We start from the raw sequence: 12,368 nt of genomic DNA, 5'->3' as shown, positions 1-12,368 counted from the left end.
CTCACAGATGAGGTGGTAGATGCTTTTTATGCCTAGAACTGGCAATTTTGTGTTCCCCCACACTGAGCCTATCAGATTATTACATTTAGATTGTATTGTTATGAAGTGAGTGGCCATGACTCAGCAATCCTCACCCAACTGCATGGCCAGCAATAACGCCCCGTAGCATATTATTCAGTCAGACTTGATCACCTGGCCAGAGGTGCCCCTGTCTGCATCAGAGCTGTAGTAATTGTACTAGCTATGCTTGATGAAAGCTCTGAGATAGTTCTGAACCACAAAGTGATGGTAATATTACATCTATCCTCATGAACGTACAATCCAAATGATTATTTTGTTGCCCATTATTGTTCCATTTTGTTGCCTGACAATGTTGCTCTCCAAAGGTGTAATACTTTGGACCCAGCCACCCTGTTGCCTCTGGATCAAGGGGGGAGGGAAGAGTTAGGGCACCGCACTTTAAATTTTTCTTCCAGATTCAAAGGAAGAGGCCCCGGACTGTTTGCAGATGATGTCACAAGAGGTAGTGGGATTTGGTAAATCAAACATTAGGTAATCTAGATCATGTGCTCTTTGTGGATGGATCGAGGTATGGCCAGTATGGCAGGTACTACACAGGTTGGGCAGTGGTGATTAAACGTGAACTACCACACATTTCTGCTCAAGAAGTGGAGCTAAAAGACTCTGAAGATGGCTTGCAGATATGCAGATGGAAAAACAGCCACCATTTACATTGATTCCAGGTGTGCTTTGGGATAGCCCATGACTATGGGCCCATATGGAAAGCCAGAGACTCCTTGATCGCTTCCTGTAAACCCATCGAAAATGGGGAAGCAGTGAGGTCTCTGATGGAAGCCCTCTTGTCACTAACATGAGGGGTGATGATAGCAATGAAAGGCCACTGTAAACAGATACAGAGGAGGCAAAGGGGAAAGCCACGGCAGATCAGGCGGCAAAAATGGCTACCAAATTACCTAAGTAGACCCCTGTCTTAAGTGGCCACAGTTCAGGTCCCTGAAATAACTCCTCCTGTCTCCCGAAAGTTCTTAAGACCTTACAGAACCAGATGGGGAAGGAGGAAAGGGACTGGTGGATGGAAAAGGGGGGACTACAAATAAGAAGGGAAACTTTACCTTCCCGGGTCCCTCTACTTCACGATGGCACAGGCAACCCATGGAGTGATGCACCAGACGAAAACTGCTATGTGTGATTTAGTACGTAGCATATGGTACGCCCCAGGGTTCAGCACTGTAACAGTCAGACATACTCAAGGATAAATGATTTGTGCCCAGAACAATGTGGGCAAGATGGTTGAGATACCCAAGAAACACATCTTGCTTTTTGTATCTGTTTTAACGTTTGCAGACTACCTTCAACTACCCAAGGTGGGCATGTATGAGTATGTGTTGATATGTGATGACTTGTTTTCAGGATGGCCAAAACCGTACCCAAAGAAGTAAAGAAGATTATGGCCAAAGTTGTGTGCAAGTATGGGGTACCTTAGATCATTGAAAGTGACACAGGTGTTCACTTCACAGGTGAAGTGATGCATGAGATGATGAAGGTTTTGGGTGTAGGACAGGCCTTACATGCTTCGTACCATCCACAAAGCAGCAGTAGAGTAGGAAAAAGGAACTGAACGCTAAGTTAAAGACTCAAAGCCTTAATAGAGTGCCTGCTGGTAGCCCTCTTTTAGTAAGGTATACGCCTAACCGTGAGACAGGCCTTTGTCCCTATAAGGTCCTTTTTGGGTCAGCCCCTAGAATAGGATTTTATTTCCCACAGCAGCTTCAGATGCAACATGGTTGTCTGACAGATTATGTGATCGGTTTTGTATAAGCATTTGACTAAAGTACATTTTCAAGTTTTTGCTTCACTTCCAGGTTTTGATAAAGTACCAGGAACCCACCCACTTGTGTCTGGAGATTGGGTGGTAGAAAAAGACACGTTATAAAAGTCCTAAAACCCTGGTTTGATGGTCCATTCCGAGTGTTGTTGACCACATGCACAGTGAAGCTCAAAGACAAGGATAATTGGATTAATTTCAAGGAAGTGTTGAGACTGGTTTTCCCTTGTGTGACTGTTGATCATGACTCAAAAGAATATGGAATTTATTTATTCTCAATTTATAATAACATTCATTAAATAAAATTGCTTAATGATGCACATGATCTAATCCTTTAAGGATGTAACCACTTTAAATTTGAGGGTTCAAACATTTGCCTATTTTCAATATGGCTTTTTTTTTTTTTTTTAGGCTGATTGGACTAGTCAAACTTTCTCATTGTGCAGATCTGTGGTACTTACATAATATCCTTTAGTTTATTGTATATATATATATATATATATATACACACACACACTGGATATAAATAGTCTACACACCCCTGTTAAAAGGTCAGGTTTCTGTGATGTAAAAAAATTAGACAAATAACTTTTTCCACGTTTTAACACCTTAAGGACCGAGCTCATTTTCACCTTAAGGACCAGGCCATTTTTTGCAAATCTGAACAGTGTCACTTTATGTGGTGATAACTTTAAAACGCTTTGACTTATCCAGGCCATTCTGAGATCGTTTTTTCGGCACATATTGTACTTCATGACACTGGTAAAATGAAGTAAAAAAAATTATTTTTTATTTATAAAAAAAATACCAAAGTTACCAAAAAATTTTAAAAAATTGCAAATCTCCAAGTTTCAATTTCTCTACTTCTATAATACATAGTAATGCCTCCAAACATAGTTATTACTTTACATTCCCCATATGTCTACTTCAAGTTTGCATCATTTTGGGAATGATATTTAATATTTTGGGGATGTTACAAGGCTTACAAGTTTGGAAGGAAATCTTGAAATTGTTCTGAACTTTTCAAAAACCCAATTTTTAGGGACCAGTTCAGGTCTGAAGTCACTTTGTGAGGCTTATATAATAGAAACCACCCAAAAATGACACCATTCTAGAAACTACACCCCTCAAGGTATTCAAAAATGATTTTTACAAACTTTGTTAACCCTTTAGGTGTTCCACAAGAATTAATGGAAAATAGAGATACAATTTCAAAATTTTACTTTTTTGGCAGATTTTCTATTTTAATAATTTTTTTCCAGTTACAAAGCAAGGGTTAACAGCCAAACGAGACTCAATATTTATGGCCCTGATTCTGTAGTTTACAGAAACACCCCATACGTGGTTGTAAATCGCTGTACGGGCACACGGCAGGGTGCAGAAGGAAAAGAATGCCATACGGTTTTTGGAAGGCAGATTTTGCTGGACTGGTTTCTTGACACCATGTACCATTTGAAGCCCCCCTGATGCACCCCTAGAGTAGAAACTCCATAAAAGTTACTCTATCTAAGAAACTACACCCCTCAAGGTATTCAAAACTGATTTTACAAACGTTGTTAAAACTTTAGGTGTTCCACAAGAGTTATTGGCAAATAGAGATGAAATTTCAGAATTTCAATTTTTGGGCAAATTTTCCATTTTACTATTTTTTTTCCAGTTACAAAGCAAGGGTTAACAGCCAAACGAGACTCAATATTTATGGCCCGGATTCTGTAGTTTACAGAAACACCCCATATGTGGTCGTAAACTGCTGTACGGGCACATAGCAGGGTGCAGAAGGAAAGGAATGCATACGGTTTTTGGAAGGCAGATTTTGCTAGACAGTTTTTTTGGACACCATGTCCCATTTGAAGCCCCCCTGATGCACCCCTAGAGTAGAAACTCCAAAAAAGTGACCCCATTTTAGAAACTACAGGATAAGGTGTAAGTTTTGGTGGTACTAGTTTAGGGTACATATGATTTTTGGTTGCGCTATATTACACTTTCTGTGAGGCAAGGTAACAAGAAATAGCTTTTTTGGCACCGTTTTTTTCTGTTATTTTAAATATTCATCTGATAGGTTAGATCATGTGCTATTTTTATAGAGCATTTTGTCACGGATGCGGCGATTCCTAATATGTATACAATTATTATATTTATGTAAGTTTTACACAATGATTTCATTTTTGAAACAAAAAAAATATGTTTTAGTGTTTCCATAGTCTGATAGCCATAGTTTTTGGGCGATTATCTAAAGTAGGGTCTCATTTTTTGTGGGATGAGATGACGGTTTGATTGGCGTTTTGGGGTGCATATGACTTTTTGATCGCTTGCTATTACACTTTTTGTGATGTAAGGTGACAATTTTTTTTTATTCAGCACAGTTTTTTTTTTTTACGGTGTTCATCTGAGGTGTTAGCTCATGCGATATTATTATAGAGCTGGTCGATACGGACGTGGCGATACCTAATATGTATATTTTTATTTTTATTTATGTAAGTTTTACACAATAATATCATTTTTGAAACAAAAAAAAAAATCATGTTACAGTGTCCCCATAGTTTTTTTTAATTTTTGGGCCATTGTCTCATTTAGGTGCTCATTTTTTGTGGGATGAGGTGACGGTTTGATTGGTACTATTTCGGCGTACATGCGACTCTTTTGATCACTTTTATTACCTTTTTTGGAAAGTAAGGTGGGCAAAATTTCAATTTCCTGATAGTTTTTATTTTTTATTTTTATGGCGTTCACCGCGTGGGGAAAGTAACATGACCGTTTTATAGATCAGGTCGTTACGGACGCGGCGATACCTAATATGTGTAGTGTATTTTATTTTTTACATTTTTATTCAGTGATAAATGTGTTTTTATTATCTTTATTTTTTTAACTTTTTTTTTTTTTTTGGACCCAGACCCACTTGGTTTTTGAAGATCCAGTGGGCCTGATGTCTGTATAATACAGTACAATACACCATATAGAGTATTGTCCTGTATTTTACTTACACTGTCTGAACAGATCTATTCCTTTAGCATAGATCTGTTCAGCACCATGGACAGCAGGATGCCTGAGAAGGCGTACTGTTGCCATGGGAACTTTCCCCGTCTGCCACAACTGAGCAGACGGGGAAGGGGAAGGAGGGGATTTTGGATTTTGCTGACTTTCAGAAGTTAATGGCAGGCACTCAAAGGAGGAAGAGTTGCTTGGGTAGGAGGATGAGACTGATGATGAGTATGATGATGATGAAACTGGCCATGATGAACGATCATATTAGTTGGAGGCATTTCAGAAATACTGGATCCTCGGGCACACTGGCAAGCATGGCAAGCTGTATGCTTGCTTGTTTAGATAATGACTAGAGTTGAGCGAACACCTGGATGTTCGGGTTCGAGAAGTTCGGCCGAACTTCCCGGAAATGTTGAAGTCAATGGGGACCCGAACTTTTCGGCACTAAAAAGGCTGTAAAACAGCCCAGGAAAGGGCTAGAGGGCTGCAAAAGGCACCAACATGTAGGTAAATCCCCTGCAAACAAATGTGGATAGGGAAATGAATAAAAATAAAAATAAAATAAATAAAAATTAACCAATATCAATTGGAGAGAGGTCCCATAGCAGAGAATCTGGTCACCCACTACTGTAACAGTCCATTGTCATATATTTAGGCCCCGGCACCCAGGCAGAGGAGAAAGGTCCCGTAACAGAGAATCTGGCTTCATGTCAGCAAAGAATCAGTCTTCATGTCATAGCAGAGAATCAGGCTTCACGTCACCCAACACTGTAACAGTCCATTGTCAGATATTTAGGCCCAGGCACCCAGGCAGAGGAGAGAGGTCCCGTAACAGAGAATCTGGCTTCATGTCAGCAGAGAATCAGTCTTCATATCATAGCAGAGAATCATGCTTCACGTCACCCAACACTGGAACAGTCCATTGTCAGATATTTAGGCCCAGGCACCCAGGCAGAGGAGAGAGGTCCCGTAACAGAGAATCTAGCTTCATGTCAGCAGAGAATCAGTCCTTATATCATAGCAGAGAATCATGCTTCACGTCACCCAACACTGTAACAGTCCATTGTCAGATATTTAGGCCCAGGCACCCAGGCAGAGGAGAGAGGTCCCGTAGCAGAGAATCTGGCTTCATGTCAGCAGAGAATCAGTCTTCAAATCATAGCAGAGAATCATGCTCCACGTCACCCAAAACTGGAACAGTCCATTGTCAGATATTTAGGCCCAGGCACCCAGGCAGAGGAGAGAGGTCCTGTAACAGAGAATCTAGCTTCATGTCAGCAGAGAATCAGTCCTTATATCATAGCAGAGAATCATGCTTCACATCAGCCACCACTGTAACAGTCCATTGTCATAAATTTAGGCCCCGGCACCCAGGCAGAGGAGAGAGGTCCCGTAACAGAGAATCTGGCTTCATGTCAGCAGAGAATCAATCTTCATATCATAGCAGATAATCATGCTTCACGTCACCCAACACTGGTACAGTCCATTGTCAGATATTTAGGCCCAGGCACCCAGGCAGAGGAGAGAGGTCCCGTAACAGAGAATCTGGCTTCATGTCAGCAGAGAATCAGTCTTCATATCATAGCAGAGAATCATGCTTCACGTCACCCAACACTGGAACAGTCCATTGTCATAAATTTAGGCCCCGGCACCCAGGCAGAGGAGAAAGGTCCCGTAACAGAGAATCTGGCTTCATGTCAGCAGAGAATCAGTCTTCATATCATAGCAGAGAATCATGCTTCACGTCACCCAACACTGTAACAGTCCATTGTCAGATATTTAGGCCCAGGCACCCAGGCAGAGGAGAGAGGTCCCGTAACAGAGAATCTGGCTTCATGTCAGCAGAGAATCAGTCTTCATGTCATAGCAGAGAATCAGGCTTCACGTCACCCACCACTGTAACAGTCCATTGTCAGATATTTAGGCCCCGGCACCCAGACAGAGGAGAGGTTCATTCAACTTTGGGTTGCCCCGCAATATAATGGTAAAATGAAAATAAAAATAGGATTGAATGAGGAAGTGCCCTGGAGTACAATAATATATGGTTAAGGGGAGGTAGTTAATGTCTAATCTGCACAAGGGATGGACAGGTCCTGTGGGATCCATGCCTGGTTCATTTTTATGAACGTCAGCTTGTCCACATTGGCTGTAGACAGGCGGCTGCATTTGTCTGTAATGACGCCCCCTGCCGTGCTGAATACACGTTCAGACAAAACGCTGGCCGCCGGGCAGGCCAGCACCTCCAAGGCATAAAAGGCTAGCTCTGGCCACGTGGACAATTTAGAGACCCAGAAGTTGAATGGGGCCGAACCATCAGTCAGTACGTGGAGGGGTGTGCACACGTACTGTTCCATCATGTTAGTGAAATGTTGCCTCATGCTAACACGTTGCGTATCAGGTGGTGGTGCAGTTAGCTGTGGCGTGTTGACAAAACTTTTCCACATCTCTGCCATGCTAACCCTGCCCTCAGAGGAGCTGGCCGTGACACAGCTGCCTTGGCGACCTCTTGCTCCTCCTCTGCCTTGGCCTTGGGCTTCCACTTGTTCCCCTGTGACATTTGGGAATGCTCTCAGTAGCGCGTCTACCAACGTGCGCTTGTACTCGCGCATCTTCCTATCACGCTCCAGTGCAGGAAGTAAGGTGGGCACATTGTCTTTGTACCGTGGATCCAGCAGGGTGGCAACCCAGTAGTCCGCACACGTTAAAATGTGGGCAACTCTGCTGTCGTTGCGCAGGCACTGCAGCATGTAGTCGCTCATGTGTGCCAGGCTGCCCAGAGGTAAGGACAGGCTGTCCTCTGTGGGAGGCGTATCGTCATCGTCCTGAGTTTCCCCCCAGCCACGCACCAGTGATGGGCCCGAGCTGCGTTGGGTGCCACCCCGCTGTGACCATGCTTTATCCTCATCCACCTCCTCCTCATCCTCGTCCTCCAGTAGTGGGCCCTGGCTGGCCACACTGGTACCTGGCCTCTGCTGTTGCAAAAAACCTCCATCTGAGTCACTTCGAAGAGACTGGCCTGAAAGTGCTAAAAATTACCCCTCTTCCTCCTCCTCCTCCTCCTGGGCCACCTCCTCTTCCATCATCGCCCTAAGTGTTTTCTCAAGGAGACATAGAAGTGGTATTGTAACGCTGATAACGGCGTCATCGCCACTGGCCATGTTGGTGGAGTACTCGAAACAGCGCAACAGGGCACACAGGTCTCGCATGGAGGCCCAGTCATTGGTGGTGAAGTGGTGCCGTTCCGCAGTGCGACTGACCCGTGCGTGCTGCAGCTGAAACTCCACTATGGCCTGCTGCTGCTCGCACAGTCTGTCCAGCATGTGCAAGGTGGAGTTCCACCTGGTGGGCACGTAGCATATGAGGCGGTGAGCGGGAAGGCCGAAGTTAAGCTGTAGCGCAGACAGGCGAGCAGCGGCAGCATGTGAACGCTGGGAAGTGCGAACAGACGGCCCGCACTTTATGCAGCAGCTCTGACATGTCGGGGTAGTTGTGAGTGAAATTCTGCACCACCAAATTCAGCACATGCGCCAGGCAAGGGATGTGCGTCAAACCGGCTAGTCACAGAGCTGCAACGAGATTTCGCCCATTATCGCACACCACCAGGCCGGGCTTGAGGCTCACCGGCAGCAACCACTCGTCGGTCTGTTGTTCTATACCCCGCCACAACTCCTGTGCGGTGTGGGGCATGTCCCCCAAACATATGAGTTTCAGAATGGCCTGCTGACGTTTACCCCGGGCTGTGCTGAAGTTGATGGTGAAGGTGTGTGGCTGACTGGATGAGCAGGTGGAAGAAGAGGAGGAGGAAGCTGAGTAGGAGGAGGTGGCAACAGGAGGCAAAGAATGTTGCCCTGCGATCCTTGGTGGCGGAAGGACGTGCGCCAAACAGCTCTCCGCCTGGGGCCCAGCCGCCACTATATTTACCCAGTGTGCAGTTAGGGAGATATAGCGTCCCTGGCCGTGCTTACTGGTCCACGTATCTGTGGTCAGGTGGACCTTGCCACAAATTGCGTTGCGCAGTGCACACTTGATTTTATCGGATACTTGGTTGTGCAGGGAGGGCACGGCTCTCTTGGAGAAGTAGTGCCGGCTGGGAACAACATACTGTGGGACAGCAAGCGACATGAGCTGTTTGAAGCTGTCTGTGTCCACCAGCCTAAATGACAGCATTTCATAGGCCAGTAGTTTAGAAATGCTGGCATTCAGGGCCAGGGATCGATGGTGGCTAGGTGGGAATTTACGCTTTCTCTCAAATGTTTGTGAGATGGAGAGCTGAACGCTGCCGTGTGACATGGTTGAGATGCTTGGTGACGGAGGTGGTGGTGTTGGTGGTACATGCCCTGTTTGCTGGGCGGCAGGTGCCAACGTTCCTCCAGAGGCGGAGGAAGAGGCCGAGGCGGCAGCAGCAGAAGAGGGCGAGGCGGCAGCAGCAGAAGAGGTAGCAGGGGGAGCCTGAGTGACTTCCTTGTTTTTAAGGTGTTTACTCCACTGCAGTCCATGCTTTGCATGCAGGTGCCTGGTCATGCAGGTTGTGCTAAGGTTCAGAACGTTAATGCCTCGCTTCAGGCTCTGATGGCACAGCGTGCAAACCACTCGGGTCTTGTCGTCAGCACATTGTTTGAAGAAGTGCCATGCCAGGGAACTCCTTGAAGCTGCCTTTGGGGTGCTCGGTCCCAGATGGCGGTGGTGAGTAGCAGGCGGAGTCTCTTGGCGGCGGGTGTTCTGCTTTTGCCCACTGCTCCCTCTTTTGCTACGCTGTTGGCTCGGTCTCACCACTGCCTCTTCCTCCGAACTGTGAAAGCCAGTGGCACGACCTTCATTCCATGTGGGGTCTAGGACCTCATCGTCCCCTGCATCGTCTTCCACCCAGTCTTGATCCCTGACCTCCTGTTCAGTCTGCACACTGCAGAAAGACGCAGCAGTTGGCACCTGTGTTTCGTCATCATCAGAGACGTGCTGAGGTGGTATTCCCATGTCCTCATCATCAGGAAACATAAGTGGTTGTGCGTCAGTGCATTCTATGTCTTCCACCGCTGGGGAAGGGCTAGGTGGATGCCCTTGGGAAACCCTGCCAGCGGAGTCTTCAAACAGCATAAGAGACTGCTGCATAACTTGAGGCTCAGACAGTTTCCCTGGTATGCATGGGGGTGATGTGACAGACTGATGGGCTTGGTTTTCAGGCGCCATCTGTGCGCTTTCTGCAGAAGACTGGGTGGGAGATAATTTGAACGTGCTGAATCCACTGTCAGCCACCCTGCTCAGGCCTTACCATCCTTAGAACGGCATTGGGCCCCACCAAATATCGCTGTAAATTATGGCGGCTACTGGGACCTGAGGTAGTTGGTACACTAGGACGTGTGGCTGTGGCAGAACGGCCACGTCCTCTCCCAGCACCAGAGGGTCCAATAACACCACCACGACCATGTCCGCGTCCGCGTCCCTTACTAGATGTTTTCCTCATTGTTACCGTTCACCACAATAAGGAAAATATTATTTGGCCCAATGTATTGAATACAAATTCAGGCCTTTTTTTACAGACACCTAACACTATCTGGCTATCTATTTAGGTACCGTATTACACTAATACAGCCACAGCAATAACCACAGATTTAGCTGACTATAAATTTGAGGCCTATTCTTTAGGCGCAGGGTGACAGGTATTCATTTACAGACAGAATTAGACTGGGATATGGACAAAAAATAACCACACTATTGATGTTTAAATGCACTTGGTGTGACAGCTTGACCCTGATGTAGGATATAGCCAAAAACAACCACACTATTGAGGGTTAAATGCACTTGGTGACAGGCTCAGCTTGCCCCTGATGTAGTATATGGCCAAAAAATAACCACACTATTGATGGTTAAATGCACTTGGCGTGACAGCTTGACCGATGTAGGATATAGCCAAAAAACAACCACACTATTGAGGGTTAAATGCACTTGGTGACAGCTTGCCCCTGATGTAGTATATGGCCAAAAAAAAAACACACTATTGATGGTTAAATGCACTTGGTGTTCCAGCTTCACCCTGATGTAGGATATAGCCAAAAAATAACCACACTATTGAGGGTTAAATGTACTTGGTGGCAGCTTGTGCTGGCACACCACAAGACACAAAATGGCCGCCGATCAACCCAGAAAAAAGTGAATGAAAAACGCTCTGGGCAGCCTAAAAACAGTGAGCAATTGAATAGCAGCAGTTCAATGATCCACAGCTGCAGATCGATCACTGAATGAAGTCTTTTGGAGGAGTTAATCACTGCCTAATCTCGCCCTAACGTCGCAGCTGCAACCTCTCCCTACACTGATCAGAGCAGAGTGACGTGCGGCGCTACGTGACTCCAGCTTAAATAGAGGCTGGGTCACATGCTGCACTGGCCAATCACAGCCATGCCAATAGTAGGCATGGCTGTGACGGCCTCTTGGGGCAAGTAGTATGACGCTTGTTGATTGGCTGCTTTGCAGCCTTTCAAAAAGCGCCAAGAAAGCGATGAACACCGAACCCGAACCCGGACTTTTACAAAAATGATCGGGTTCGGGTCCGTGTCACGGACACCCCAAAATTCGGTGCGAACCCGAACTATACAGTTCGGGTTCGCTCATCCCTAATAATGACGTATCATTCACATGAAACAATCAGATGATTACTAAATAGCCATGCTTTTTGGAATTAATCTATCAAAGAGCAAAGGTGGAATGTTTTTGAAAGGAAGGACAAATAGTTTTATAACCAGGATTTGATATGAGCAAAGATTCAGCTTCTTCACCGAATGTCACAAAGAAATTTGATTTGTGGCGCATTTCTTTGTATGTAGCAATCGCAATGATCGACAATGATTCATTGCTGGTTGTGGCATCTGAGGCTCCAATTTAGGTATTTCAGGGGTTAATCAGGGTAAAAAATAAATAAAAACGTACCTTATCCATTTGCGCAAAGAGGCCATCGTGACCATCTTGATTGAAGAATTTTACGCAGTTTCTGCAATCAAGATGGCCGTGATGGCCTCTTTGCATGCAAATGGGTAAGGTGAATATTGTTTTTTTTTTGTTAGTTTTTTACTGCCATTTCAGCTTGCCACAGCTTTCAGCAAGCAGACGCCTGCTGCGCTTGTCTCTCACAAGGAAATCCATCTCCGCCTCTGCTGAGTCACCCACCTCCCGACATGTCCGCTGCCAAGAGCAACAGAAACAAGAGCAAACAGTTCAGTATCATCAACATGAAGCAATTTTTCCAAAGTCAAATCTGAGGGTTGACACAGTGGTTTCCCACCCACTGCCGTATCAGGGTCTGAATCTAATGAATCAGTTGGCAGATTCGATTCACACCTGAATCCATTCTACCTGAATTGAAAGTGTTTCCTTAAAATTTGAGTATGACACTCTGTGGTCTCCTAGGACTTTTCTCTTGTCCTTTTTTTTTTTTGCCTGATCGAATCTACAAAAATTCTAATTTGGATGCAATTTATTATTTTATATTTGATTTGGTCGTCTCTGATTTCTACTTTTATCTCTTTTCAGTCAAAAACGCCCTGTATTGAAA

The 12,368-nt window shown here is 45.2% G+C and overlaps 1 protein-coding gene across 1 annotated transcript in view; it reads right to left on the bottom strand.

Moving 5' to 3' along the window:
- The window catches only part of LOC122923161 (vomeronasal type-2 receptor 26-like), a 113,636-nt gene that overhangs the window by 21,612 nt on the left and 79,656 nt on the right, over positions 1–12,368 (bottom strand). The gene's annotated exons all lie outside the window — the stretch shown is intronic.

This window comes from Bufo gargarizans, unplaced genomic scaffold, assembly GCF_014858855.1.
Source record: "Bufo gargarizans isolate SCDJY-AF-19 unplaced genomic scaffold, ASM1485885v1 original_scaffold_1292_pilon, whole genome shotgun sequence".
Taxonomy (NCBI): domain Eukaryota; kingdom Metazoa; phylum Chordata; class Amphibia; order Anura; family Bufonidae; genus Bufo; species Bufo gargarizans.
Note: the sequence above shows the minus strand (reverse complement) of the source record. Positions and strands in the feature narration are given on the sequence as shown.